The sequence below is a fragment of the Schistocerca nitens genome, chromosome 7 (assembly GCF_023898315.1).
Source record: "Schistocerca nitens isolate TAMUIC-IGC-003100 chromosome 7, iqSchNite1.1, whole genome shotgun sequence".
Classification (NCBI taxonomy): domain Eukaryota; kingdom Metazoa; phylum Arthropoda; class Insecta; order Orthoptera; family Acrididae; genus Schistocerca; species Schistocerca nitens.
In genome coordinates this window covers 135,844,470-135,870,732 of record NC_064620.1, presented here as the reverse complement: position 1 = coordinate 135,870,732, position 26,263 = coordinate 135,844,470, and positions in this window count along the sequence as shown.

Genomic DNA, 26,263 nt, shown 5'->3' with positions numbered 1-26,263 from the left:
GAACACTATTAAGCTGGCAGTATTGGCGCTCGCGGTATTGCAGTAGTTCGAGTAACGAAGATTTTTGTGAGGTAAGTGATTTGTGAAAGGTATAGGTTAATGTTAGTCAGGGCCATTCTTTTGTAGGGATTATTGAAAGTCAGATTGCGTTGCGCTAAAAAATATTGTGTGTCAGTATAAGCACAGTCATGTACAATTTTTCTAAGGGGACGTTTCAACCTCAACCCAAGTCCGCAGTCGAATCTACAACTTCAGTCCGGGTTCGAATGTCTGGTTACTCATACCTACAATCAGTGAATGAATCGTTTAAAAAGTATTTCTTTCTTCTCTGTCCTGCATTCTGTTTCCCAACGAGCAGTGTCTTTTGCCAACAGAAAAACTGAAAAGGCACTACGGCCCAATGGCGATGTCTCCCTCCACAATAGAGTCCCGCCAAAAACAGCATGTCGTATTTAGATGAAAAGTCGTGTCATGCAACGCTCCCCAACTACCAAAAACCGTGCGCCCATCCTCCCGCCCCTTCTGTGCTCATGGCATAATACTCAGTAACTCCAATCCTGCACATTCGTGTCCATGGCACTAGCCTCACATCTGAATGTTCCCGAAATGAGCATAAATCCTGCTTGTGAGGCTAACCCATTATTTTATGAGCCTCGTGTTTTCGGAAGTGGCCGGTGGCTATCTCCAAAGCCACTCTTCAAAATCTTGCGGATAGAGCTCCGGCCTCTTCCTCCTCATGCCTCTGCCCTGGCGTCCCACACGCAGCCAGAGATTGTAAACCCAGACAATGCCTAGAGGACTCCTGGAAAGCCTTGGCAGCTGACTTTCCTGTCTCCCCTAACAGTGCTGCTCCCAGTAACGTTCCCTGCTTCTCAGCTCCATTGTACTGTGTCTTGTCACAACGCCAAAATCATGCAAAACGATTGAGTCCTTCACCATGTTAGAGGAAAGAATATTTACAAAGGGCACCGTACAACCAGTTACTGTGGTACATGCTCATTAATAAAGTATTGTTAGCTATCCTCATCGCTTTCCTTCTCCGAATTATGGAATAGAGTGCAGAATAAAAGTGAATCAGGTATGAGAATCTGAATGTCACATTTCAAACAAACCTTGCCATTTTGCATTCATGATCGTCACATGCTCCCAGCACATGGCATCATGGTATGGCATCTTGTTGGATACACAAAACGATCATCATAGGTCTGCGCAGCCGGTAATTTGGAGAGAAGCCATTAAATTTATGATATACTTACAACGGTGGCTGTGCACTATGACCGAGGTCTCCGTCGTGGTAACTTTAAATTCGATAACGCAAGACCACCGGATGCCCTTGTTCTTGCTCTCCTGACCTACCTCGATGCAGAGGGAGTTCGACTGTTGCCCTGGCCAGCACTTTCTACATGATTATGCCCCACCAGGTGAAAACTTCTGGCCATACGTTGCCGAGAGACTGGCAGCCACATCTCGCCAGCCACTATGGTCGATGAACTCTGCCACCGAGTTGGGGGTAGCGTGAAACGAAATACCCGTATCTGTCATCCAAATGCAGATTGACTCGATACCCAGACAGGATATAGCTGTGCTTCTGACAGAGGTAGCAACTCTGTGTACTAAATTTCGTACCCTCTACATGCCTAAATTTTAAACATGTGATCTTCTTGCCCTATTATATGGGCACCATGAGTAAAATTTCGTTATTTGCTACCCCTCGTTGTGTCGAAATTTATTATTCAATCGCCGGCCGGGGTGGCCGTGCGGTTCTAGGCGCTACAGTCTGGAACCGCGTGACCGCTACGGTCGCAGGTTCGAATCCTGCCTCGGGCATGGATGTGTGTGATGTCCTTAGGTTAGTTAGGTTTAAGTAGTTCTAAGTTCTAGGGGACTGATGACCTCAGAAGTTAAGTCCCATAGCGCTCAGAGCCATTTGAACCATTTTATTATTAAATTGTTGGGCCAGTAGTATTTATACCCGTCAGTGGTAGCCTTCTTTGACATAGCAATTACTACATTCTTCTTCAAGTCTGAGAGTGTTTCTCCTGTCTCACATATGTTGAAGGCCAGGTGGAAGAGTTTTCTCAATGCTGGCTCCCCAAGGGTCTCAATAACTTTGAAATAATCTCACCTATTCCAGAGGCCTTGTTTCCACCTCAGTCTCTCAGCACTCTCGATAGAGCGCTTCTCGTAGTATCACATTTGCCATCTCATCTTCACCTTCTTCCTCTTCTCTTTCGATAATATTCTCCTCCTGTATTGACCCTGTACATATTCGCCAGTCGGAGTGGCCGTGCGGTTCTAGCCGCTACAGTCTGGAGCCGAGCGACCGCTACGGTCGCAGGTTCGAATCCTGCCTCGGGCATGGATGTGTGTGATGTCCTTAGGTTAGTTAGGTTTAATTAGTTCTAAGTTCTAGGCGACTGATGACCTCAGAAGTTAAGTCGCATAGTCCTCAGAGCCTGTACATATTCCTTCCACCATTCAGCTTTCCCTTCTTTGCTTATTACATGCCATCTGATCTCTCGATATTCATGCAGCAGATTTTAAACATTTATTCGTCTTGCTGTACTATATGCATACAATAAGTAAAATTTCGTTCTTTACCATCCGTCCTTGTGTCGAAATTTATTATTTATTATTAAACTGTTGGGCTGGTAGTATTCATACCTTTCATCGCCAGCCTTCTTTGGAACAGCAATTACTACATTCTTCTTGAAGTCTGAGGCTGTTTCCCCTGCCTCACGTATCTTGAACACTAGATGGAAGACTTTTCTCAATGCTGGCTCCTCGAAGGATCTCAATAATTGTGAGGGCCTTGTTTCCACTTAAGACTTCCAGCACCCTTGGCAGAGCGCTTCTCGTAGTATTGTATATCCCATCCCATCTTAACCTTGTTCCTCTTCTCTTCCTGTAATATTGTTCTCAAGTTTATTTCTCTTTTATTGACTCTGTACACATTCCTTCCACCACTGAGACTTCCCTTGTTTTCTTAATACTTGCCATCTGATCTCTCGATATTCATTCAGCTGATTCTCTTTTCTCAAAGGTCTCTTTAATTTTCCTTTATCTATCTTTTCCCTAGTTGTGCACGCTTCTACAGCATTGCATTTGCACTCTAGATACTCATGCTTACCCATGTCGCATTTTCTGTCAGTCCCATTTTTAGGTGTCAGTTCTTCCCTATAATTTTAACAGCCAGTAGTGTACAAGAGCGGCGCGCACGTAAGTTGCGCAGAGCGCTCGTCGAATCGCTACTTCCTCTTTCCTGGAACACGTCGCTAACTAAGCACCTTCTTTCGGACGTAACATTACGCGTCTTTGCGTGTCACACGTTCACGGCATACACTCACGGTCTTCTCTGCACTGTTTTACGCATATAAACTGTAATTTTTACAGTGCTGATGTGAGCTCCACGCAAGTGGATCAAACTCACTGCAAACCACACACGGTATGCTGCAAAGAGAAACCTGTCATGGTGAATGGCGTTGCACCTTCGAGCGTTCTGCAAACGTCTCCTGCGGCTTTACCTTACGTGTCACTGACCTGGAGTGCTGAGTCACTGGATATGCCGCGAATAATAATGATGAGACAACGACACAGCTCCAAGGTCTGCAAACCCGACAACAACCGGGCAAGCGGTGTACTGGCCCCTGGCCCTCCATATTTACATCCAAATGACGCCACTGGTAGACGATGACACGGCAGTCGGTCGGCTCTCTGTACATACATGGTGAAGAAAAATTCACACACTCAGACTTCGCACACGGTTCCACACATACGATCAATACAAAAACGTCCGTCACAAAATTTCGGCCTGCGCGTATTTCTGGTAGTAAATGGACGTTAAAGGTTGCCAGTCTGGCAACCCAGTCATCATATGTACGGTACGTAGCTCTGACAGCATATGGAAACAGTGCTGTGCAGTTGAAAGAGTGGAAAGAGTTTTTGGTTAGCCTGCAGGAGGTCAAGGGTTTGGTTCCGGGTCGAGGTGTTTTTGTTTTTATTTGCCAGTTTTATTTTGCCGTATATTACTGTAGTATACACCGTTTCTTAAGCCACATCTATCAGACATTTACATAGTACATATTTGGAAATTATTTAGAAATCACGTTGCTAGCCCTATTAGTGACGTAGGGGCATAACGAGATGTAGTGGACCTGAACGTCTCAAGCATGATAGCTAGTACTACTCGAAGGGACCACTGGGTAGGGTATATAGAAAACAGGTTTGGAGTCTGGTAGATCCAGTGGTGTAAAACAATTCACGTCTTCGACGTGCAAAAGGCTTCTTTAAAAGCTGACCAGTGAAAACGATTGTAGCTTCATTTCTGTGTTAGCAGTATGTAAGTGCAAACGTTTAGTGGAAGACCAGCTGTAATCGTTGTATGACGATTAAGATACCGTATACTGTACCACGCAGACTACAGTTAGCAAATAAACACAAATGCGCCTCGACCCAGAATCGAACTCTTGACCTTCTGCATGATAGCCTAAAACACTATCCACTGCACCAACTGTACAGCATTATTTTGACCTGTTGACAGAGGTAGTTACTGTGCATGTGATTACAGTGTTGCCAGATTGCCAATTTTTGACGTCCATTTACTGCCGGAAATATGCGCAGAACGAAATTTTGTGACAGACATTTTTGTATTGCTGGTATGTGTGGAATCGCGTCCGAAAATTTTTCTTCGCCCTATATATATGTATAGAGCAAGGAAAAATTTTCGCGCTCAGAAAAATTTTCGCAGCGCGATTCCACACGTACTAGTAACACAAAAATGTCTGTCACAAAATTCCGTCCTGCGCATTCTTATATATCCCTGTATGGAATTTATGATTTCTAGTGACTCGTTACAGGGTACTAATATAATTATGATCTATTCCGGTTGTTCAGCAAACATACACTGTAAGAATATGAAATAAATATTACAACTTGGAGCGTACTTTAAGTAAATCCCACATAAAACCGTCAAGCGATATTCGCAGAACCGCGTCCAAAACACCACACAAAATGGCAGCCCACCGGTCAGCAGCAGACTACGTACACAGCAAAACGCCTTGCGTCCACATATCGCACCAAGGATCTCAACAGGGCATCAAAAGATGAACCCACCACGCAATAATAGTTACTTCGTACAAATAAAACGTAATCTTTATGAGTTCTTCAAGTGCAGTTACTCACAGATGTCCAGTAGAGGCAGGCGGTAATTATCGCATGGCATCGCAACTTGGTAGATATGCTAACGATTTACACAAAAAAATTGATTCCAATTTTGGCCACCAGGTGCAAATCTGGCGCTCATACTGAACAAATTGTGTAAGCTTCGTTTAATAATAAAATCAACTTCTGCCTTTCTCACTTGTTTGGTCCAGTCTGCACATGTCCCATTCCTAATCCATTACATATAGAAGGCACAAAATCTACTGAACGTCCAAATAAATCTAAGGGAAAAAATTTATTTAACTGTGCAACTTAATTGGCAGAATGTTACAGGTACGCAAGCTAATTACTAAAATTGTACGCCTTCTTACTATTTTAACAGTAATTCTATGATATGTATTAAATAAGGTATATCCAAATTTATCCCTTAGTTCATGTTAATTGATACACATAGAACACAAAAAGTGCTCATTAATTTTAAATGAAAATTGCTTGCTTATATTTCATTATGGCAGTTGGAAGGTTTCTAGCTCATTTTTGGTATTCAGTGACAGTGAAGTGAATTCTATTTTTATTGGATGTATCATACTTCGTATTTGTACACTGGACGTTTTCAAACAGAAGATTTGAGTAGTCGATATGTTAGACCACAGTGTTCTGAGTACAAGCGATGTGATCTTTGACTGTCACTTCCATTGTCCTTGGCAGTGAGCAATCATCATTGAGTGAGGGAGTCGCAAATTGGTAATGCTACTGAGCTGTACGAAAATAGCTAGCAGAGCACAGAGACGCCAATGCAGAGGATGTTGAATTTTGAAAATATGACTTTGTGAAGGTTAATTTGAGAAGTGTGAAGATTCTCAGGTAATGTTGTCGCTGCATTGATTGTTTGTCGTAATTTATGATGTGTTTAAAAGCCTAATTTTCGTTGATTTTCTTTATTGGCTCGGATTAGTTAGTTTGTTTGTCGAGACAAGATCAAGTAAAAGTATCTGTTCATATGGCTTGCACTCAGAGTTATTGACACATGCTGCTTTACCACTGCTGCAACTAATTTCTTGGAAGAATAATTTTAATGTTGATAACAAGTGATTTTTGTGAGATTGTTTTAATTGTTAAAGTATCAGAATTTTGCAATGTAGTTTTTGAATGCTGTTCTCTTTTTAATCATTCAGTAAACTTAATCAGTTAAATTTCTTCCATCGTTTCTTCCGATAAGTTTTTTTTTCAGTTGTGTAGGACTACGTGGAATACAGCGACTAAAAATAAAACATTATCTGCTTAGCATAGCCGCATGTCCTTGCACTGCCCTTGCGCAAGGTTTTCTTTTCTTTAACTGCATTTTTATTTTCAACACTTTGGAGCAGTAACGTGTTTCCGTTGCCACAAGGCAAGTCATCAAAATTTGTTACAGTCATTTTAACATCACAATGAGGACAAAACAAGTTCATTTACAGTTAAGCTTTGATCTCGAAACTGTTATCAGTTTCAGTTTGCGTAAAGTTCAGTTCAGATTTCAGTTCCTGGACAGACAGTGTTATTCTTACAGTCTAGTCTTACATTCACACACGTGCATCATTTAATGTTTGGTATTTTATTTGGTTAGTTTCGGTACGAAAATTCAAAGGGCATTTTAATAAAGGAATTTACGACATTTATTCATTCAAAATTCGATTTGTAATCTTCTTAATACTTTTATTCTGTCAGTTTTCTGTGCCGGAACTGCAAGTCACGCATTGTAGCTCTATTCTCTGAACTGCGCAATACAGAATCTTACAGAACAGCTTTTTTAGGATACACATTTACGTTGCCTAATTATTTTTGGTAAAAGTAATTTCACCACATTGGGTCACTCTTCATCAGATAGCGTTTATGTAATTACACTACTTGCATTGTTGAGGATTACAATATGGACTCAAACGAAATTAATAATAGAAAACCACTCTAGTTCAGTTCAGTCTACAGACCACAACTAACCCATCCAGTTACATCATATTTAAGGCAGAAAATACTCATGTATGAATATTTTGTCTATGATTGTGAATAATCACACCATGGATTAAACAAAATAATTTCTATTGATTGTAGCAACCATTATTTTATCGTATCGCATTCTCACAGGCGAACATTCACCTAATTTTAAGCTCTGACTTTGTAGCCAATAGGGCATAAAATAGTATTTTATTGTATCTTGGCGCCCCTTCAGAATCATATTCAGTAGTTTTTATCACGGACGTTTCTTTTTAATGCCATAAATGGTTAATGAATGTGGAGAGTGGCGTAGAGCCTCCCACTGTAACTGGTGTTAATTCGAATGTAGATTGTTTCCAACAATATACAATGGCATTAACATATATAAGATAGAGAATATTATTGCCTTCATATTAGGCCTATGACTATGACCAATAGTAATTTCATGTATAATATGAAGAACTTTAGCCTAATCTTATGACTAGTAGATTCGAAAACTTGTAACATATAGTATACGAGTAATGCTGTTGTATTTGCACTGATGTAATTTTTCGAAAATTTTGGTAATGAAAAGGCGTCTCTGAAGAAGGGGGTGAGCAGTCCCGAAATCGATTATCCATTAAATAAATTAAAAAACCATCCTTGCAATCAGAGGGTAATTTATTTACAACTATTCAATAGCTGTGTGACAGCCGACATTGTCATGATACAGAATTATGCGACGTCTTCGGTTGTGTTTGTCATTTCTTCGATGCCTTGAGGGAACAAGTTGTAGTTTACCGTTAGGCATCACTTTCGTTGGTTTCATTTCATCTTGAAACACTTGACAGCAGACTGCTGATTAGTTTCCAGCTTGTACGAGTATATCCTAATTTGAAATGCTGTTTAAATGCTGTGTATGGAATTTTAAGCTAAGTGGTCATGCAAAATCGTACTTAATGCAGTCCTCAGTATGCCTAAAGATACATCTGTCTCGATGTAAGTCAAATAACTATCCTCTTAAATCATGTTGCACGCATTATCCGTGTTTTTTGACACAACTGATTTTGATCGACCTCAACGCAATTGTGTAAACCAGTAGTAACAGTCTTGTCTGTAGGTGATGATTGATTATCAAAAGTGGACCGAAGAGATTCGAGGCATTATTGTTTGTTAGTGCTTTACGGCAATCTAAATAAATCGTCAACCGAAAACCATTTTTTCAGAATAATGTTTCGCCAGTTAGTAACTGTTAACAAATTACACAGAAAATTTTTCAGCTGCCATTGTTTTAATATTAACAATTGACAACTTTGAAACCATTAGTAGTATCATACCTCAGCAGGCTATCTAAACTGAAGCGCCAAAGAAACTGGTATGGCCATGCATATTCAAATACAGAGACATGTAATCAGGCAGAACACGGCATTGCGATCGGCAACGCCTATGTAAGATAAATACTGTCTGGCGCAGCTGTTAGATCGGTTACCGCTGCTACAATGGCAGGTTATCAAGATTTAAGTGAGTTTGAACGCGGTGTTACAGTCGGCGCACGAGCGGTGGCACAGGGCGTCTCCGAGGTAGCGATGAAGTGGGGATTTTCCCTTACGACAATTTCACTTGTGTACCGTCAATGTCAGGAATCCGGTAAAAAATCAAATCTCCGACATCGCTGCGGACGGAAAAAGATTCTGCAAGAACGGGACCAACGATGACTGAAGAGAATCGTTCAACGTGACAGAAGTGCAACCCTTCCGCAAATTGCTGCAGATTTCAGTGCTGAGCCATCAAAAAATGTCAGCGTGCGAACTATTCAATCAAATGCATCGATAAAGGGTTTCGGAGTCGAAGGTCCACTCGTGTACCCTTGATGACTGCACGACACAAAGCTTTACACCTCACTGGGACCCGTCCATACCGACATTGGACTGTGATGACTGGAAACCTGTTGCGAAGTCGGAAGAATGTCGTTTCAAATTGTATCGTGCGGATGGACTTGTACGGGTATGCAGACAAACTCATGACTCCATGGACCGTGCACGTCAGCAGGGGACTGTTCAAGTTGGTGGAGGCTCTGTACTGGTTTTGGGAGTCTGCAAGTGGAGTGATACGGGATCCCTGATACGTCCAGGTATGACTCTGACTTGTGACACGTACGTAAGCATCCTGTCTGATCACCTGCATCCATTCACGTCCTTCATGCATTCCGACGGACTTGGACAATTCCAGTAGGACAATGCGACACCCTACATGTCCAGAAGTGCTACAGAGTGGCTGCAGGAACACTCTTCTGAATTTAAATACTTCCGCTGGCCACCAAACTCCCGAGCCATGAATATTATTGAGCATATCTGGGATGCCTTGCAACGTGGTGTTCAGAAGAGATCTCCACCCTCTCATTCTCTTATGGATTTATGGACAGCCCTGCAGGATTCATGGTGTCAATTCCCTCCAGCACTACTTCAACCTCGTGTTGCGCACGTGGGGGTCCTACACAATATTAGGCAAGTGTACCAGTTTCTTTGGCTCTTCACTGTAGTTTTGTGAATACATTAATGGCACTCAGAAAAAATTCGCGCACTCTGGAACCTCAGCGCGGCTCCTTGCATAAGTGCAATACAAAAATATCCATAACAGAATTTCATCTTGTGCATTGTGTTGGTAGAAAATTGACATGAAAGAATTACAACTGGGAAATCCTATTTACATTAAGAGCTGTTATACTTTAATATATTGTGTTTTTCCTTGTTTCCTTTGCTTACTGAAAGAGATTGCAAATCCGTGAATCTGCATCTACATCTATAGTCTCAAAAGCACTGTGAAGTGCATGGTAAAGCGAACTTCCCAATGGTTCCGACGTATCAGCGCGTCTTCCTGTTCCATATGCATATGGAGTGCAGCAAGAAAGACGACAATTAGTCAAGTGTTGTCTTCGGGGTCCCTGTGGGAGGGAACTGTAGGGGGTATTAATCTGATAGATTCCTCGCTTACTAAACGTTCTTGATGCTTAGCAGGTAGTCTCTCACAGGAGAGATGGCGTCTGTTTTCAAGGCAGGTGATTTTTTTATAGAGTGCGGTATGTGGAGTCAGTTTGCAAGATTGTTCTTGGGCAATTGACTCACTACCTTGCTCCTAAGTGAGTCAACCACTCACCAATTACAATCTAAAATGGCGTAGAGGCTATGAGAGGTGCCATGAGCCCCCTCTCATATTTCTATCTTACTCTGGGTAATTTGATTTTCCTCTCTAATTGCATGCGGTGAAAAGTTGCTATTCCTTCACACGCGGACTTCCCACGCAGCGTCTCTCGTCACCCGGGTGATCCGCTGACAGGCGAGTTCTGCTGAGCTTCAAAGGGTTAAGCCGACGGGTGTGAGGGAGTCGAGTGGACGCTTTCCAGATGCCGACATTGTCATAAGAGCGGCGGCGATACGCCCAGAGGGACCAGAAGGAGCGGCTGGGCTAGAGATTCTGTTACTTCGCAGAAACTTAGTGAAAACCGTTTCTGGCGGGCTACCAGCGGGGCGTGGGAAAGACTTGTGTTCCCAGGCAGTCTTGGTGGGCAAATTCCCGCGTTTTCTGCAAAATCATAGCTGTGATTGGCTTGCTCAGGGAATAGCTCCGTGACGCAGAAAAATCGGCGCAGAAATTGGCGCCAAGTATCTCCATTGGAGGAATAGTACTGCGTCGGCAATAGAGGGGAATTTTCCGCCGGTTTTCGAGTTGCTGATTGGAACGTTTAACCACGACCACTGTCGTAGGGGCGGGCATGTTCTGGGTCCGGCTTGTATGGGTGCTCTTGAAGGGAGTCGGCTCTCGCCTTTCGGTCGGAGTAGGTTACAAGTCTGAGCTCTCGCTGCTCTGGATAGCCTGCCTTCCGTTGGCTGTCTAATATACTTTTATTTAATTGTAACTGTTTGACGAAGTTGCTGAAGTTTCGGCTTCAACGTAACTTTTCGAGTGCAGTTGGCAATTGAGCATTCTGCATACAAGCGGCCTATGTTGTCTGTCTTGAGCAGTTTTGGCTGAAGTTGACTGTATCGGAGTTACTGTGTGACCTCGCTTGTTAAAATCAATCACTGTACCGTCAGTGATTGTGTGGTGGGCCTTCTTCGTCTCCCTCAGAGGCTCATTTGTATTGCTAGGAAGTCTTTAGTCTGGAACAACCAGACCAGGATAATTTGTTTCGGGCTATACTCGCGACATTATCATCACCACAACGGGACATCAAAGCAACCAGCCATCGCCTCCGGTACGCAGTTAAGAAGACAGCTTGGTAATGTATGTCCGCAGCACCGGCAGCTTAGGGAATTTTGCTAGGTGATAATCCGAGCTCAGCAGAGCGCGCCTGTTCGTCTTTTCTAGCTTTGTTCTGTCTTGGGTGTTCATTGTCTGAGCTATCACTACTGTAGCAGCAATTATTGTTGGGTTGGCTGGGTGTTTCTCTTAAGATTTGAGTTGCAAGGAATTGGCTCCACATACCACTTGGTCATAAATGCCACAATCTAGTTTATGGACAACTTCGCCTTCACAGCATTTATTTGGGTATCCAGTTTGATGTATTATAAATGTTTCATGTGTTTTGTTTATTATTTTGAGTTTAGTCATAATAAATCAAATTGTTATTTTGGACAGAACTTTCATTCTGTTAATCGGTAGAGCAACCCTTTCATTTCTCACTACGTTAATGAAACTTTCCTTAATTTCTATCCAATTAAATTATTGCAGGTGCTAAACTCTTTTCTACTCCACTTCCAGGGTCGATTACAGTCAGTTAGCGTTTCTTCTTAATCCATGTGCAACTGAAAAAGTAGGAGTTAGAAAAGGGAGGCTTAGAGCATCATTTCCATATGAAGATTCGAGAAGAATTTAGTGTTAAATACACTGCTAGCCCGGCACCTCGCAACGTTCCCACGAGAACGAATGTTGTTTGCAAGCCCCTTCCCAGTGTCTTCTTCTGAATCTCTCGCTAGCGGTGTTGCTTACTGCAACAGTAACGATTCAGTCTCTTTGCACCCGTGCACACTTTTGTCATGCTGGAGCGGGTTTGAGTCTCCTTGAGGCAAGGTCGGCTGCCGCGGCACGTCAGTAGCGCCAGGCAATAGAACCGCGAGGCCGGGCGCCTTTACGTAACGTTATGCGCCGGCGAGCACGGTCTCATAGAGCTAATAGCAGCGCGCCAGGAAGAGGAGCCGGTGGTTAGCGTGCCCGTGTCCCTGTCCGGCAGCCGACCGAGACGTCCCACAGACGCCCACAATCCGAGACCTGCTGCCTTACTAGCTTCCCACTACGGCGCCTCTGCTGCTACAGATTCCGCCTGTGGCTGAGTGCGGTAGCGTACTACAGTTCCGCGCTAAAGTTTAACGGAAAAAATACGAGCTGATCCAGTGTCGCATCAGATTTGTGACCGAATTCAGGAATGCCTTGCAGACAGAACTCAACACGTCACTCTTCACGAAAAAAAAAATCGAAGGACGTAAAGGTAATTTCTGGAGTACCACAAGGAAGCATTATAGGGCCATTACTGTTTACAGAATACAGGGTGTCCCAGAAATGTTACGACAAGCTTGGGGCTGTAGAGGGTATCTTGAGGGACAAATTGAGGATAAGAACCGGTGTCTGGAACTGATATCCAATGACGCTACAGAGCGTCGAATTGATAGGTGCCGGCGCCTGCCAGTAGGCCACCCCGTCTGCAGAAAACGTGACTTTGTACACTGACGGACTGCAGGTGGGACATATCGCAGTGTTGTTTGTTATTCAGCGATCCCAACTGATTGACACATAGCCAGTGGAGAAGATGGAGCTAAATGCTTGAGAGACAGGCCCCGTCTCCTTTGAATGCGATGTGCTATTCCCTTGGTGGATGACAGTTTCGGATATGGGTTTCCATCTGCAGTTTATTTTCTTCCCATACAGCAAAAAACACTGGAGATTTTACAGGTTTCCAGGAGAAAAATAAAATGGGGATAAAAACCTGTATCTCTACATTCATAGGAAACAAGGCCTTCCTAAGCAGCAGCTAGTTCCATCTTCTGCTCTGGCGATCGTTGCAATCAGTCGCGATCATTGAATAACAAAAAAACATTGCGAGACGTTCTGCCTACGATCTGTCAGTGCACAAAGTCACATTTGCTGTGGCAGGCGCGAGCGCCTATAACTTCGACGCTCTGTAGCGCAGTTGGATGACGTTTCCGACACAGGTTCCTATCCCCAATTTGTTCCTCAAGACATGCTTTACAACCCCTCTAAGTGTATACGAAATTCTGGCATGCTGTAATAGCTGTGGGTCAGCAACTTCTTTCAATCAATAGAATGAAAAACCAGTCCGAAGTGACAAATTTGACTTTTTTATTCATTCGATGACTAATTTCGGGCCGAAACCCATTTTCAAGTCACGACCCGAAATTAGTCATCGAGTCAATACTACGGACTGGTGTTTCATTCTACCCTCTAAGTGTGTCGCAACATTTCTGGGACACCCTGAACATAAAAAATCTGCAGTATAACGTCGGAAGTTCTCTGAGGCTGTTCACAGATGATGCATTTGTCTATTAGAGGGTAGCAATGCTGAAGATAGTAGTGAAATACAGAGGACCTGCAGAGGAGTGGTGATTCATTCAGGGGCTGGTAGTTGGACCTGGGTCCGCAGCTCGTGGTCTTGCGGTAGCGTTCTCGCTTCCCCCGCACGGGGTCCCGGGTTCGATTCCCGGCGGGGTCCCTGCCTCGAGATGACTGGGTGTTGTGTCTTCTTCATCATCATAATTCATCCCAGTTACGGCCGGAGGAAGGCAATGGCAAACCACCTCCGCTAGGACCTTGCCTAGCCGGCGGTGCGGGTCTCCCGCATCGTCCCCTACGCTCCTCGGAGTATGGGACCTAATCATCAACCTCAGTTGGACCTGGAAAAAAATGAACGTGATTTACTGCCCATAATTAAGAGAAGAATTCGACTACTATACGATTTAACTATTACTGAGAAATCAGTGGAAACAGTAACTACAGTAAAATATATAGGGATAACTATCCGCAACGACCTGCCACTGCTTTTGAAATTTTATCTGTGTGTTTATACAGATTATGGGCCTGGTTTCTCCCCTGAAATACAGGGTGATTCAAAAAGAATACCACAACTTTAGGAATTTGAAACTCTGCAACGACAAAAGGCAGAGCTAAGCACTATCTGTTGGCGAATTAAGGGAGCTATAAAGTTTCATTTAGTTGTACATTTGTTCGCTTGAGGCGCTGTTGACTAGGCGTCAGCGTCAGTTGATGCTAAGATGGCGACCGCTCAACAGAAAGCTTTTTGTGTTATTGAGTACGGCAGAAGTGAATCGACGACAGTTGTTCAGCGTGCATTTCGAACGAAGTATGGTGTTAAACCTCCTGATAGGTGGTGTATTAAACGTTGGTATAAACAGTTTACAGAGAATGGGTGTTTGTGCAAAGGGAAAAGTTCTGGACGGCCGAGAACGAGTGATGAAAATGTAGCACGCATCCAGCAAGCATTTTTCTTTTTCTTCGAAGGTGCTACTGTAACTGGACTACAGTATCTGGAGATGTTAGAGAATTGGCTGTTCCCTCAGCTCGAACAAGAAGCACAACAATTCATATTTCAGCAGGATGGAGCGCCACCACATTGGCACTTATCTGTCCGTAACTACCTGAACGTCAACTACCCGAGGCGATGGATCGGCCGCCAGGCAGCCCGTGACAGAGCACTTCATCACCGGCCTCCAAGAAGCCCTGATCTTACCCCCTGCGATTTTTTCTTATGGGGGTATGTTAAGGATATGGTGTTTCGGCCACCTCTCCCAGCCACCATTGATGATCTGAAACGAGAAATAACAGCAGCTATCCAAACTGTTACGCCTGATATGCTACAGAGAGTGTGGAACGAGTTGGAGTATCGGGTTGATATTGCTCGTGTGTCTGGAGGGGGCCATATTGAACATCTCTGAACTTGTTTTTGAGTGAAAAAAACCCTTTTTAAATACTCTTTGTAATGATGTATAACAGAAGGTTATATTATGTTTCTTTCATTAAATACACATTTTTAAAGTTGTGGTATTCTTTTTGAATCACCCTGTATACCTCATACAGTGAATATGACCCATCAATTTGTTTTCGAGATGGGAAAACTTAAGCAAAGCACAACGACAGAAGATAGAGCGGGCGGGGGGCGGGGGGGGGGGGGGGGAAGGAGAGAGAGGACACTGAGAGGTAAAATAGACGAGCTTTGAACTACAAGCGTCTCTCGTTTGTGATTTCTGCACAGTTGAAGTCAATCCAGTGACAGTTGTCCCTACAGTACATCCCGCAGAAGACACCATTGGAGTGTCAACACAGACAAGTCCACACCTGCAACACTGCTCCAGCGGTTCCTTACTGCTATGCAGACGTGATGTCGGCCATCCTGTGCTGCGTTCACATTATGTGGTCGATTACTCACTCCTCACAGCGTATGGTCACTTCGTCATATATACCGGGTCGACACAAGCATCATTGTCTTTGCAACATACCTTGTGCCAACCAAAAGTCACATATGTGTGGCAGACTAACATCCATGGCACATTATTCCGACCCGACTTGCTGACATTGTGCCCTTTGACGTCTCTGAACCCGAGTCTCACTTGCTCTCTCGTTTACAGTTCGTTTAAGCGTTATCCACACTCACAGCTGTAGTGCAGTGCATCGCTGAAATTTCACTTCACTATAGAGAGGCACTCGCTATGTATATGTACTCCATGACTCTTCTTATTGTTGGTGTGCTGCTGTACACAATCTCCTAGTTTCACCTCACACAGTTATTTTTTCTGTCGCAGTGTGTATCACAATAGCTTAGTTCAACCACGTTTTTTTTAGTAAGAAAATTCAGTTGTTAGGCTCTGAAGAGACAAAAGATCCCTCTCAGAGATTATGATTAAACGGGAACATCCTCTTCCATTTTATGGATGTGATAAAACAACACCATGGCACAAAAACCATATAAAAATATATTGTAAGTAGGCTGTTTAGGTTTTTTTTATTGGTAACGCCACGTAGCGCTCTGTATGAAAATCACTGGCTGTGCTGTGTGCAGTCTGTGGCTGGTTAGCATTGTTGTAACATTCGCTACTGTAGTGTTGGGTAGTTGGATGTTAACAGCGCGAAGCGTTGGGCAGTTGAAGGTGAGCCGCCAGCAGTTGTGGATGTGGGGAGAGAAATGGCGGAGTTTTGAGAGCGGATGATCTGGACGTGTGTCCATCAGAGACAGCAAATTTGTAATACTGGATGTCATTAACTGCTATATATATTATAACTTTTGAACACTATTAAGGTAAATGCATTGTTTGTTCTCTATCAAAATCTTTCATTTGCTAACCATGCCTATCAGTAGTTAGTGCTTTCAGTAGTTAGAATCTTTTATTTAGCTGGCAGTAGTGGCGCTCGCTGTATTTCAGCAGTTCGAGTAACGAAGATTTTTGTGAGGTAAGTGATTCATGAAAGGTATAGGTTATTGTTAGTCAGGACCATTCTTTTGTAGGGAATTTTGAAAGTCAGATTGCGTTGCGCATAAAAATATTCTGTGTCAGTTTAGTGATGATCAGAATACGTAAAGAGAGAAATGTCTGAGTACGTTCAGTTTTGGTCAGCTGTTTGAAAATCAAATAATGTAAGAGGTTTATCGGCACAGTAATTCACTAATTTTTCTAAGGGGACGTGTCAATATAAAACTACTACTCAAAGAAATCCACTTCGGCCAAGAAGTAATGCAGGGGGTAAACTATACCGTGCCGTTGTCAGTGTTAACATATATGTTATAATTAGAAACAGAATTTCAGAGCAAGCCCATAAATTAAAACAAATGAAAGAATACACTTAGATACATTGCTGCTTGCTGATTATCAAGTTAATATTTAACAAACTTATGATGACTTTCAGAAATCTGTGTATCGTCTTACAGTACGGACAAAAACAAGTCTAGCCGGCCGTTGTGACCGATCGGTTCTCGGCTCTACAGTCTGGAACCGCGCGACTGCTACGGTCGCAGGTTCGAATCCTGCCTCGGGCATGGATGTGTGTGATGTCCATAGGTTAGTTAGGTTTAAGTAGTTCTAAGTTCTAGGGGACTGATGACCTCAGTAGTTAAGTCCCATAGTGCTCAGAGCCAAACCAAAAACAACTCTTTATAATAGAACTACTGAAAAAATTTCAAAATTCCAATATTTCAGCTGTGAATTAACGTAAGTCACATCAGACTGAACAAATACCAGGCAAGATACACCACGCAAGAGGTACACAGAAAACAGCTGGACAGGCCGCCACCACACAGGCACAACCGCTCGCCTGTCGCCTGTCGCCTCTCAGTGCTGTTCAGAAACCAGCAGGTGGCACTCACAAACACGGACCTCTTCCTGTTCAAAAATGGTTCAAATGGCTCTGAGCACTATGGGACTTAACTTCTGAGGTCATCAGTCCTCTAGAACTTAGAGCTACTTAAACCTAACTAACCTAAGGACATCACACACATCCATGCCCGAGGCAGGATTCGAACCTGCGACCGTGGCGGTCGCGCGGTTGCAGACTGTAGCGCCTAGAACCGCTCGGCCACTACGGCCGGCCCCCTTCCTGCCTCTGCGCCACTTCCCCCGGCACATCGTGTGCATTTGCAGATAGTGCGGGCAGCCAATAGTGAGCGCTGTCAACCGCAGACTACTTTGCTTCCGCCTCGTACTGGCGGATTTGGATGTTCTTCCGCTTACACGCTCAAAACACAACGCTCTGCGGACACTCTCAGTTGTGCACCAGCCACCAGACAGTTAACTTCAGTGCCTGCATTTGGCTCAGCCCAGTACAAGACCATCTCCTGAAGTAGCAGTTGCGGTTTACATTAACAGATTGTCCGCGAACATTACTATCAATAATCTTTAAAATAACATAGACAGCAAAGTTACTTAGATATCATTGTATTAGCTTTAGGACACCAAGTGCCGTGTGTCAAATAGTACCAAAGATAATAATCATTTCATAGCGTACTTTTAATAAATGTTGTTTGTTATTTATTACTGTGTTGCCACATCTTTATTACAGGGCCGCTGTATCAGAGAGGTGTTTAATGATCTTAGCATGCAACGAACAACGTAAAGGAACTGTACCAGAAAGAAAATATTTCTACTATTGTGGATGTTTGGTCTGAATTAATACCCTACTGGCCATTAAAATTGCTACACCAAGAAGATGACGTGCTACAGACGCGAAATTTAACCGACAGGAAGAAGATGCTGTGATGTGCAAATGATTAGCATTTCAGAGCATTCACACAAGGTTGGCGCCGGTGGCGACACCTACAACGTGCTGACATGAGGAAAGTTTCCAACCGAGTTCTCATACACAAACAGCAGTTCAATGGCGTTGCCTGGTGAAACGTTGTTGTGATGCCTCGTGTAAGGAGGAGAAATGCGTCCCATCACGTTTCCGACTTTGATAAAGGTCGGATTGTAGCTGTTGTGGGTTGGCAGGAGAGCCAACAGCGGGTATGAGAGGAAGCCGAAAGGCACGCGTTTTAGCTCACGCAGGCTGCCGTGAGGTCTGGAACAGGACAAGGAAATTAGACTTTAGAAAAAACGGACGTAGCAGGTGGAATACTTAACTTTAATCCATTAATGATGAGCGTCGCTCTTGACTGTACATGACTCAGTATCAATAGTAACTGCTAATGGCGCCTTGCTAGGTCGTAGCAAATGACGTAGCTGAAGACTATGCTAACTATCGTCTCGGCAAATGAGAGCGTAATTTGTCAGTGAACCATCGCTAGCAAAGTCGGCTGTACAACTGGGGCGAGTGCTAGGAAGTCTCTCTAGACCTGCCGTGTGGCGGCGCTCGGTCTGCAATCACTGATAGTGGCGACACGCGGGTCCGACGTATACTAACGGATCGCGGCCGATTTAAAGACTACCACCTAGCAAGTGTGGTGTCTGGCGGTGACACCACAGTAGCCTATCGCGATTGCGGTTTATAATATCGCGACATTGCTGCTCGCGTTGGTCGAGATCAAATGACTGTTAGCAGAATATGGAATCCGTGGGTTCAGGAGGGTAATACGGAACGCCGTGCTGGATCCCAATGGCCTCGTATCACTAGCAGTCCAGATGACAGGCATCTTATCCGCATGGCTGTAACGGATCGTGCAGCCACGTCTCGATCCCTGAGTCAACAGTTGCGGATGTTTACAAGACAACAACCATCTGCACGAACAGTTCGACGACGTTTGCAGCAGCATGGACTATCAGCTCGGAGACCATGGCTGCGGTTACCCTTGACGCTGCATCACAGACAGGACCGCCTGCGATGGTGTACTTAACGACGAACCTGGGTGCACGAATGGCAAAACGTCATTTTTTCGGATGAATCCAGGTTCTGTTTACAGCATCGTGATGGTCGCATTCGTGTTTGGCGACATCGCGGTGAACGCACATTGGAAGCGTGTATTCGTCATCGCCATACTGGCGTAGCACCTGGCGTGACGTTTCGGGTGCCATTGGTTACACGTCTCGGTTGTTCTGGGTACTGATTTCTCAGGTTCTATGCACCCAAATTTCGTGAAAATGTAATCACATGTCTGTTATGGTATAATATATTTGTCCAAAGAATACCCGTTTATCATCTGTATTTCTTCTTGGTGTAGCAATTTTAATGGCCAGTAATGTAGTGGAACCGAGCTACTGTATTCACAAAACGCTATGTGGAACAGTCCAAAGAATATTGTCTAGGAATATGAGTAAAGAAACCACGATGAAATGGTGGCTACGCCATTTTTGCTGTATGGCCCGGAGTCAAGGGTAACGAATGCAAACCTGAGAAATAAGATATCTCAGAACCGTGAGAGGGAGCAAGGGACTTAATTGAGAATTGGCGTTGCGCAGCAATACTGAATCTTCTTAATGCCGAAGACAAAATTACACAAAGAAGATAGATGCTTTTAGGATCTGCACGGGGTAACGAAGACGTATATGAATCGAATGACAGAAGGTATTGGAAGGTCAAGGAGACGTCGGTAATAACTTCCTCTGTGACCAAAACAAGTGTGTAACTACTCATCGAAAGAAAGGAGATTGTGCTTTTTAAGAACAAGAATGATACCACTGAGGGGTAATATTGATTAAAATTTTCCTTGATTCGCTAAATCAGATCAGGCCAGTGCTAAAATGATTCCTTCACTTCAGTTTTTCATCACTGCCCATCTGAATTAAGGTTCCATCTCTAACGACCCTGATGTCAATTTTGACGGGTGTTTAATATCTCGGAATGTCGTCACAGAATGAAGAGGAGATCACCTGTGAGAGGACTAGCGCCCTCGTTTCCCGACCCCTGTCGACGGTTCTCTTGTTGCGTGTCATATATTGGCATTCAGTGGTGCGGACTGACAGAAAATTCTTCATTAACACTAGCATAGCCTTCAGCTACGTCATTCGCTACGACCTAGCAAGGCGCCATTACCAGTCACTATTGATGCTGTAAAACATGTACCGTCACGAGCGATGTTCACCAATTATGGATTAAAGTTAAGTATTCCAGAAGCCACGTACTTTTCTTGCTACTATAAAGTCCTAGTCCTATTCCAGACCTCACGCCAGCCTGCGTGAGCTTAAACGCGTGCCTTTCGGCTTCCTCCTAGTGGCTGGGCTGTCTTGCCAAGCCACAACAGTTTGGCGCCGAGTTTGGCGACGAGCCAATTCGCGTTCGTACCTATACTACTCTGATTTACTTGTGTAATGGCTTCGCCACAATCTCCAGATGTACTGTCCGAATTTTATCGCTTACAGAATCAGCAGACGCAGGCCTTACTGGATGCCCTTGGTCAGCTCGTCCAGGGTCAACGTGCAACGCAAAACGATGCGGCCGCCGCCGCTCCACCGCTCCCGCAGCCACAACACGCAGTTGCACCACCTTTTCGTCCTTTTGATGCTGCACTGGAAAGCTGGACGGAGCGGTCACGCCAATTTGGATTCCATCTCGCCGCCTACAGAATTCAAGGTAATGAGCGGCAGCCTTTTCTCCTTTCTTGCGTTGGAGTGTCCACATACCGTGTGATAGTCAAATTGTTTCCCCGACGCGATGTAACAACTCTGTCCTACGACGAAATTTTGTCAGCATTAGATGCATATTTCAAAGAATCTGTCAATGTAGTTGCGAAACGGTATACGTTCTTTTGTACAAAACGTACAGCCAGTCAGACTAATCGGGAGTGGGTTGCAACCTTGCAAGGCCTTACTAGGGATTGTGCTTTTCAGTGTCAATGTGGACTCCCTTATTCAGATACTATGGTACGTGATGCAATTGCACAGAACGTTTCTGATGTTCGTATAAGGGAACAGATTTTGAAACTAGTCATTCACTCCCTTCAACAAGTGATGGACTTATTGGATCGGCAGGACACACTTGACTTTGCTCAGGAATCATTTGAAACTTCGCCACCCGTGTCTCAGGTTAACCGGCCCGCCGGGCGAGCTGCTCGGAACAGTAAACAGTTCTCGCACCCGGCCGCGCCAAAGCCGCCTGGCTCTCAGCCACGTGTCCCGCGTCCGCAAGCAAATGCAGTGAAATCATGCCCGCGGTGTGCTACTAGACATTTGCCTGAGAATTGCCCGGCACGCCAGGCTATTTGCTTTTTCTGTAATAAAAAAGGACATGTTCAAAGTGTTTGCCAGAAAAAGCTCCGATCGGACGCTCAAAACTATTCCAGGCCCTTTGCTACGCGCCGGAATCGGAATCGAACCAAGGATACTCAGGCTCATGAAACTTCGCCTATGGACATTCATATAGTTCATGCCACTCCGCCCAGTGCCACTCTCTCTAACAGTGACTGTGTTCGTCCCACAAATAGTGTGCGTCGACATCGCCGGAAATCCCGTCAAGTCGCAAGTGATTCTGTACCAGTGTCAGTTCACGTTGCACGAGACAGTCACTCTTGTCATCAGCAGGACAATAAGCGTTTTGTGGACTTGGACATTAACGGCAAAGTGATACCATTCCAGCTCGATACCGGAGCTGCAGTTTCATTGATCAATCAAGACACTTACAAACAGCTGGGCAAACCTCCGTTGCGAGCCGCAAATGTTAAGTTAAGTAGTTATTCAGGACAAGCGATCCCTGTGTTTGGACGGTGCAGCCTTCTTGCAACATACAAGGGACAAATAAAACTTGTGTCATTGTACGTCCTTCGTTCTTCTTCTGCAGTGAACTTGTTTGGTTTCGATTTGTTTCAGTTGTTTAACTTGTCTATAGTAAATCAGGTCCTATCAGTGAACCAGACTGTGCCTTCAGACAGTGTTTCTCGTCTCTGTGTCGAATTTGCAGACATTTTTGCACCGGGCCTTGGTTGCGCTAAGAACTATGGAGCACATTTGGAACTGAAAGTAAACGCGCAACCGAAATTTTTCAGAGCGCGCAATGTTCCCCACGCATTGCGTGATGAGGTCGCAAGAACATTAAACGATTTGGAATCACAAGGTGTAATTGAACGTGTGCAGGCTTCTCTCTGGGCATCACCCTTAGTAATTTTGCAAAAGCCTTCCGGAAAATTGAGACTTTGTGTGGACTTCAAGGCAACAGTGAATCCACAACTAGTGACTGCAACTTTTCCTTCACCCCGCCCGGAAGATCTTTTTGACAAACTGTGCCCGGGTAAATATTTTTCAAAGTTGGACCTAGCAGATGCAAACTTGCAAATACCAGTGGACGAAGAATTCCAGCGCGTTTTGGTGGTTAACACGCATCTTGGTTTGTACCGATTCAAACGACTGCCATTCGGGTGTGCATCCGCCCCTGCATTGTTTCAGCAATATTTACAAACTGTTTGTGCGTCGGTCCCTACTGCTGCGAACTATCTGGACGATATTGTGATCTCAGGACAGACAGAAGAAGAACATTTAGCCAATCTCAGAACGTTATTTCAGGTCTTGCGACAAAATGGTCTTCGCTTGCGGAAGGATAAATGTGTGTTTTTTGCTCGTGACTTACCCTATTTGGGCCATGTACTCAATGCCCAAGGCATACATCCCAGTCCAGAGCACCTCCGTGCCATACAAGACTTGCCTTCGCCGCAGAATTTGAAGCAGCTCCAGAGTGTGCTGGGAAAAATCAATTACTACCATAAACATGTGCGCCACGCCTCTTCCATTTCAGCCCCGCTTCATCGCTTACGCCGTAAAGGTGTTCCGTTCGTCTGGACGACGGAATGCGAACGCGCCTTTCGCCAGTTGAAATCGGCGTTACTTTCAAATACTTGCCTTACGCCATTCGATCCCCGAAAACCCCTTTTGTTGATGGTAGATGCATCGGATTTCGGGATCGGTGCTGTGCTTGCGCACAAAGATGGCTCGCATGATCGCCCTATTGCCTTTGCGTCCAAATTGCTCTCATCTGCGCAAAGAAATTATTCACAGATAGAGAAAGAAGCTTTAGCTCTCGTGTTTGGTGTTACCAAGTTCCATGACTTCTTGTATGGTCGTCACTTTACAATCATCACGGACCACAAACCTTTGACATCGCTTTTTCATCCGAACAAGCCTGTACCTCCACGTACAGCGCAGAAATTCATTCGCTGGTCACTTTTTCTCTCGCAGTACCGCTACGATATCTTGTATCGGTCCACTGCTAAGCACGGAAACGCTGATGCGTTGTCCCGTTTGCCTGTTGCTGAGGATAAAGCATTCGATTCTTCCGAACTTGCTTGCATGTTCATTGATTCGGAAACCGATGACGTGGTCGACTCGTTTCCGGTTGATTTTCGTCGTGTAGCTACAGCCACAGCTGCTGACCCTGTCCTTGCTACTGTTTTGCGTTTTGTTGCTACGCAATGGCCCTTGTCAAAGTCACGGATAGAGGATCCTTTGGTTCGCCGTTTTTTTGCTCACAAGGAGAGACTTTTTGTACGACGTGGTGTTTTGTTGTTGCGTTCCGATAATGATCAATCCCGAGTCGTAGTCCCACGTTCGTTACAGTCCTCTGTCTTAAAGCTTCTTCACCAAGGACATTGGGGTATAGTGCGTACGAAACAACTTGCTCGTCAGCACTGTACTTGGTTCGGAATCGATGCTGCGATTACGAATCTGTGCTCCTCTTGCGTGGCGTGTGCCGAACAACAATCCGCACCGCCGCGGAAATTCTTTGCATGGCCGAAAGCCACTTCCCCTTGGCAACGCTTACACATCGATTTTGCTGGTCCATTCTGGAATGCTCGATGGTTGGTTGTGGTAGATTCATTCAGTAATTTTCCTTTTGTTGTCCGGATGTCTTCCACGCCGTCATCTGCCACCATCCAGGCGTTATCCGCTATCTTTTGCATTGAAGGTCTTCCACAGACTATTGTTTCCGACAATGGCCCGAAATTCATGTCCGCAGAATTTCAGTCATTCTGCAAGGCCAATGGTATTCAACATCTGACGTCCGCGCCGTTTTCGCCACAGTCAAACGGTGTCGCTGAACGATTGGTCCGGACTTGAAGCTGAAAGAGTCGCATTCTCGGGAGGACGCGTTATTGCTCTTTTTGTCCTCGTATCGCTCTCAGCCCCGAGATGGTCGCTCGCCGGCTGAGTTGCTCCACGGTCGCCCTCATCGCACCTCGATGTCTTTGCTACATCCTACGCATCAGGTTCCTGTGCAGCGGCAGACACCTGCTTTTGCCCCAGGCGACGTTGTCTACTACCGCAACTATCGAGGTTCACGGCGTTGGCTTGCAGGGCGCATTCTTCGCTGCCTCGGCCGCGCTATGTATCTCGTTTTGGGGGCCTCTGGTGAGGTGCGTCGGCATCTCAATCAGCTGCGCCTCTGTCGTCGCACGGGATCTGCCGCTCCCCGTCTGCTTTCAGCGACGGTGCCGTCCGGTCAGCGCCCTGGGGATCCATCTACTGGCTCGCCTCAGCCCCAGGTGTTACCGACGCTGCCTTCCATTTTGCCCCATGGCGACGCGCCGCCGTCACCGTCACCGCCGCCGCCTGTTCTCCCACCGGCGACGCCCGCAGTAGACGCGTCGCTGCAACCGCCGGGCGCCTCCCTGGGTCACGCGCCGCCGATCGCTTCCCGTGACCAGTTGTCCTCCGCCATGGAATTCTTGCCCGCTCCGGACCATATGTCGTCTTCGCCCGTCGGGTGCCCCGACCCGACGGAGGTCGACCCTTCGGCCCCTTCTGTCTCTCTGCGGGCGCATACACCGCATGTTGACGTGCACCCTGGACTAGGTTTTCAGGCGTTTCCTAGCTCCCCTCGGACCGAATGGCAGGATGCGGGTGGCACAGCCTCGCCTGTTGTTAGGCTCCCCACCTCGTCGCATACGTCAACATGGGGTCCTCTCCACGGCGGGCGGAAGCCTTATGCCCCACAACCGTCCGCCGATTTGCGGGGGAGGAATGTGGTGTCACCGCCAGACACCACACTTGCTTGGTGGTAGCCTTTAAATCGGCCGTGGTCCGTTAGTATATGTCGGACCAGCGTGTCGCCACTATCAGTGATTGCAGACCGAGCGCCGCCACACGGCAGGTCTAGAGAGACTTCCTAGCACTCGCCCCAATTGTACAGCCGACTTTGCTAGCGATGGTTCACTGACAAATTACGCTCTCATTTGCCGAGACGATAGTTAGCATAGCCTTCAGCTACGTCATTTGCTACGACCTAGCAAGGCGCCGTTACCAGTCACTATTGATGCGGCAAAACATGTACCGTCACGAGCGATGTTCACCAATTATGGATTAAAGTTAAGTATTCCAGAAGCTACGTAATTTTCTTGCTACTATAAAGTCCTAGTCCTATTCCAGACCTCACGCCAGCCTGCGTGAACTTAAACGCGTGCCTTTCGGCTTCCTCCTAGTGGCTGGGCTGCCTTGCCAAGCCACAACAAACACACATGACATACAAGAAATACCTAAGTTGCAACGAACTTTCTCATGTCATGGTTTCATTCTATAGGACAATGCTCTTCTCTCGAAAAACCATTGCGAAATTAAGATCCCGAGGCGAGTCTGGAAATGCTGACTGTTTGTAATGTTACAATACGCACCTGCAAATACTATAACTAAGCCACCCACGGAAAGAACTATACTCGTTCTCATTCGTTACATAGATTGAAGTCAAACCTGATACACTACTGGCCATTAAAATTGCTACACTTAGAAGA